The 5,685-nt window shown below is 36.1% G+C and overlaps 1 non-coding gene across 1 annotated transcript; it reads left to right on the forward strand.

The window, feature by feature from the left end:
* Nucleotides 1-2,061: 2,061 nt before the first annotated feature.
* On the forward strand, nt 2,062-2,169 carry LOC130953082 (small nucleolar RNA R71). The gene has a single exon (XR_009075256.1). It is a non-coding gene; the product is annotated as a small nucleolar RNA R71 (small nucleolar RNA).
* The last annotated feature ends 3,516 nt before the right edge of the window (nt 2,170-5,685 follow it).

The following is a 5,685-nucleotide window of genomic DNA, read 5'->3' on the forward strand; positions in this document are numbered from 1 at the left end:
ATGCTTGTTTCTGGCGTTCAATGCCAGCTCTCCTCAGGGTACATTCCTGGCATTTAAACGCCAGGATGCTACTTGTTTCTGGCATTCAACGCCAGATCCATGCTCTGTTCTGGCATTGAACGCCAGCCAGATGCTCCTTACTAGCGTTTAAACGCCAGTAAGTCCTTCCTCCAGGGTGTGATTTTTCTTCTGCTGTTTTTGATTCTATTTTTAATTTTAATATTTTTTTTGTGACTCCACATGATCATGAACCTAATAAAACATAAAAGAACAATGAAAATTAAATTAAATTAGATAAATAAAAATTGGGTTGCCTCCCAATAAGAGCTTCTTTAATGTCAATAGCTTGACAGTGGGCTCTCATGAGCCTCATAGGTGATCAGGTAAATATTGTAGACTCCCAACACCAAACTTAGAGTTTGGATGTGGGGATTCAACACCAAACTTAGAGTTTGGCTGTGGCCTCTCAACACCAAACTTAGAGTTTAATTGTGGGGGCTTTGTTTGACTCTGTACTGAGAGAAGCTTTTCATGCTTCCTCTTCATTGTTAAAGAAGAAGATCCTTGAGCCTTAAACACAAGGTAGTCCCCATTCAATTGAAGGATTAATTCTCCTCTGTTAACATCTATCACAGCTCCTGCTGTGGCTAGGAAAGGTCTTCCAAAGATGATGCATTCATCCTCCTCCTTCCTAGTGTCTAAGATTATGAAATCAATAGGGATGTAAAGGCCTTCAACCTTTACCAACACGTCCTCTACCAATCCATAAGCTTGTCTTACTGACTTGTCTGCCATTTGTAATGAGAATAAGGCAGGCTGTACCTCAATGATCCCGAGCTTCTCCATTACAGAGAGTGGCATAAGATTTATGCTTGACCCTAGGTCACACAGAGCTTTCTCAAAGGTCATGGTGCCTATGGTACAGGGTATTAAGAATTTGCCAGGATCTTGTTTCTTTTGAGGTAAAGTTTGCTGAACCCATGTATCTAGTTCACCAATGAGCAAGAGAGGATCACCTTCCCAAGTCTCATTACCAACCAGCTTGGCATTCAGCTTCATGATGGCTCCTAGATATTGAGCAAATTGCTCTCCAGTTACATCTTCATCCTCTTCAGAGGAAGAATAGTCTTCAGAGCTCATGAATGGCAGAAGGAGGTTTAATGGAATCTCTATGGTCTCTATATGATCCTTAGATTCCTTTGGATCCTCAATAGGGAACTCCTTCCTGCTTGAGAGACGTCCCATGAGATCTTCCTCATTGAGATTCGCGTCCTCTCCCTCTTCCTTGCATTCGGCCATATTGATTATATCAATGGCCTTGCACTCTCTTTTTGGATTCTCTTCAATATTGCTTGGAAGAGTACTAGGAGGAGTTTCAGTGATTTTCTTATTTAGCTGGCCCACTTGTGCCTCCAGATTTCTGATGGAGGATCTTGTTTCATTCATGAAACCTAAAGTGGCCTTAGACATATCATAGACTAAATTTGTTAAGTTAGATGTATTCTGTTCATAATTCTCTGTCTATTGCTGAGAAGATGATGGATAAGGCTTGATATTGCTAAGCCTATTTCTTCCACCATTATTAAAGCCTTGTTAAGGCTTTTGTTGATCCTTCCATGAGAAATTTGGATGATTTCTCCATGATGAATTATAGGTGTTTCCATAAGGTTTACCCATATAATTTACCTCTGCCATTGCATGGTTTTCTGGATCATAAGCTTCTTCTTCAGAAGATGCCTCTTTAGTACTGTTGGATGCATTTTGCCATCCATTCAGACTTTGAGAAATCATGTTGACTTGATGAGTCAACATTTTGTTCTGAGCCAATATGGCATTCAGAGCATCAATTTCAAGTACTCCCTTCCTTTGAGGCGTCCCATTATTCACGAAATTCCTCTCAGAAGTGTACATGAACTGGTTATTTGAAACCATGTCAATAAGTTCTTGAGCTTCTGCAGGTGTTTTCTTAAGGTGAATGGATCCACCTGTAGAATGGTCCAATGACATCTTAAAGAACTCAGACAGACCATAATAGAATATATCCAGAATGGTCCATTCTGAAAGCATGTCAGAAGGACACCTTTTGGTCATCTGCTTGTATCTTTCCCAAGCTTCATAGAGGGATTCACCATCTTTTTGTTTGAATGTCTGAACATCCAATCTTAGCTTGCTCAACTTTTGAGGAGGAAAGAATTTAGCCAAGAAGGCCGTGACCAGCTTATCCCAAGAGTCCAGCATATCTTTAAGTTGTGAGTCCAACCATGTTCTAGCTCTGTCTCTTATAGCAAAAGGGAAAAGCATGAGCCTGTAGACTTCAGGATCTACTCCATTCATCTTTACAGTCTCACAGATCTTCAAAAACTCAGTTAAAACCTGATAGGGATCTTCTGATGGAAGTCCATGAAACTTGCAGTTTTGTTGCATTAGAGCAACTAGTTGAGGTTTCAGCTCAAAATTGTTTGCTCCAATGGCAGGAATTGAGATGTTTCTTCCATCAAACTTAGAGGTAGGTGTGGTATAATCACCAAGCATCCTTCTTGCATTATTGTTGTTAGGTTCGGCTGCCATCTCCTTTTCTTGTTCGAAAATTTCAGCAAGGTTGTCTCTGGATTGTTGTAATTTAGCTTCTCTTAGTTTCCTCTTCAGAGTCCTTTTAGGTTCTGGATCAGCTTTAACAAGACTGCCTTTTTCCTTGTTCCTGCTCATATGAAAGAGAAGAGAACAGAAAAAGAAGAGGAATCCTCTATGTCACAGTAAAGAGGTTCCTTATTATTAGTAGACGAAGAAGGGAATAAAGAAAGGAGAATCCAAACACAAGGGTAAGGATAGGGCAGTGATTTGAGATGAAGAGAGGTGAAGAGAAGTGTTAGTAAATAAATAAATAAATAGAAGAAGAGGAGAGGGAAAGAATTTCAAAAATTAATTTTGAAAAGGAGTTAATGATTTTCAAAATTTAAAGGTGAGATAGAATTAAAATTAAAATTTAAAATAATTAGTTAATTAAAAAGAATTTTTGAAAAAGAGGGAGGTATTTTCGAAAATTAGAGAGAGAAAAGATGTTAGGTGGTTTTGAAAAAGATAAGAAACAAACAAAAAGTCAAATAGTTAGTTGAAAAAGATTTGAAAATCAAATTTGAAAAGATAAGAAGATAAGAAGTTAGAAAAGATATTTTAAAATCAAATTTTTGAAAAAGATAAAATTTTGAAAAAGATATGATATAAAAGATAGATTTAATTTTTAAAATTAAAATTAATTACTTGACTAACAAGAAACTAAAAGATATGATTCTAGAATTTAAAGATTGAACCTTTCTTAACAAAAAAGTAACAAACTTCAAATTTTTGAATCAATCACATTAATTGTTAGCATAATTTTCGAAAATAAAGATAAAATTCAGAAAAAGATTTTTGAAAAATATTTTTAAAATTTTCGAAAATAAATAAAAAAAATGAAAAAGATTTTATTTTTGAAAAAGTTTTGAAAAGATAAGATTTTTAAAATTTGAAATTTTGACTTGACTAATAAGAAAACAACTTATTTTAAAAATTTTTGACCAAGTCAACCCAAAATTTCAAATTTTTGAGAGAAAAAAGGAAAAGATAATTTTTTAATTTTTGAATTTTTTAATTATGAGAGAGAAAAACACAAATATGACCCAAAACATGAAAATTTTGGATCAAACACATAATGCTTGCAAGAATACTATGAATGTCAAGATGAACACGAAGAACACTATGAAGATTATGATGAATATCAAGAACATATTTTTGAAAAATTTTTGATACAAAGAAAACATGCAAGACACCAAACATAGAAATCTTTAATGTTTAGACACTATGAATGCAAAAATGCACATGAAAAACAATAAAAGACATAAAACAAGAAAACATCAAGATCAAACAAGAAGACTTACCAAGAACAACTTGAAGATCATGAAGAACACCATGAATGCATGAAGTTTCGAAAAATGCAAGAAATATATTTTTAAAACATGAAATTGACACCAAACTTAAAAATTGACTCAAGACTCAAACAAGAAACACAAAATATTTTTGGTTTTTATGATTTTCTAATTTTTTTGTATTTTCTTTTATTTTTTTCGAAAATATTCTTTAGAAAAACGAAAATAAAGAAAAAAATTTTTGAAAGATTTTTGAAAACATTTTTTTGAAAGGAAAATAAAAAGAAAATTACCTAATTTGAGCAACAAGATGAACAGTTAGTTGTCCATACTCGAACAATCCCCGGCAACGGCACCAAAAACTTGGTGTTGTTGCCGGATCAGAAAAACTTGGCGCTGTGGTTGCACGTAATCGTAATTCAAACAATCCCCAGCAACGGCGCCAAAAACTTGGTGGCCAAAATTGCGATCATCAACAATGGCTCCAAAGACTTGGTGCTCTCAAACATGAATCACACTTTCTATGGCAAGCTGTATGTAGGGCATCACCATTGTCAATGGCTACATCCAATCCTCTCAGTGAAAATGGTCCAAATGCTCTGTCACAGCACGGCTAATTATCTGTCGGTTCTCGATCATGTTGGAATAGAATCCCTTGATTCTTCTGCGTTTGTCATCACGCCCAGCAATCGCGAGTTTGAAGCTCGTCATAGTCATTCAATCCCAGAATCCTACTCGGAATACCACAGACAAGGTTAGACTTTCCGGATTCCCATGAATGCCGCCATCAATTCTAGCTTATACCACGAAGATTCTGATTAAGGAATCTAAGAGATATGCGCCCGGTCTAAGATAGAACGGAAGTGGTTGTCAGTCACGCGTTCATAAGTGAGAATGATGATGAGTGTCACGGATCATCACATTCATCATGTTGAAGTGCAACAAATATCTTAGAATAAGAATAAGTCGAATTGAATAGAAAATAGCAGTAATTGCATTGAAACTCGAGGTACAGCAGAGCTCCACACCCTTAATCTATGGTGTGTAGAAACTCCACCGTTGAAAATACATAAGTGATGAAGGTTCAGGCATGGCCAAATGGCCAGCCCCCAAAACGTGATCAATAGTCTCCTTAGATGAATAAAATAAAATTAAACTGAGACCAAAGATACAATAGTAAACTATCCTATTTATACTAGACTAGCTACTAGGGTTTACAGAAGTAAGTAATTGATGCATAAATGCACTTCCGGGGCCCACTTGGTGTGTGTTTGGGTTGAGCTTGATCTTTACACGAGCTGGGGCTTATCTTGGAGTTGAACGCCAAGTTGTAACGTGTTTTTGGCGTTCAACTCTGGTTCGTGATGTGTTTCTGGCATTTGACTCCAGAATGCAACATGGAACTGGCGTTGAGCGCCAGTTTACGTTGTCTAATCACAAATAAAGTATGGACTATTATATATTGATGGAAAGCTCTGGAGAGTGGGCCATTTGAAGTTCTGTAGCTCCAGAAAATCCATTTCGAGTGCAGGGATGTCAGATTCCAACAGCATCAGCAGTCCTTTGTCAGCCTCCTTATCACAGTTTTGCTCAGGTCCCTCAATTTCAGCCAGAAATTACCTGAAATTATAGAAAAATACACAAACTCATAGTAAAGTCCAGAAATGTGAATTTAACATAAAAACTAATGAAAACATCCTTAGAAGTAGCTAGATCCTACTAAGAATTACCTAAAAATAATGCCAAAAAGCGTATAAATTATCCGCTCATCACTATGCATGGG

This window comes from Arachis stenosperma, chromosome 9 (genome assembly GCF_014773155.1).
Source record: "Arachis stenosperma cultivar V10309 chromosome 9, arast.V10309.gnm1.PFL2, whole genome shotgun sequence".
NCBI lineage: Eukaryota > Viridiplantae > Streptophyta > Magnoliopsida > Fabales > Fabaceae > Arachis > Arachis stenosperma.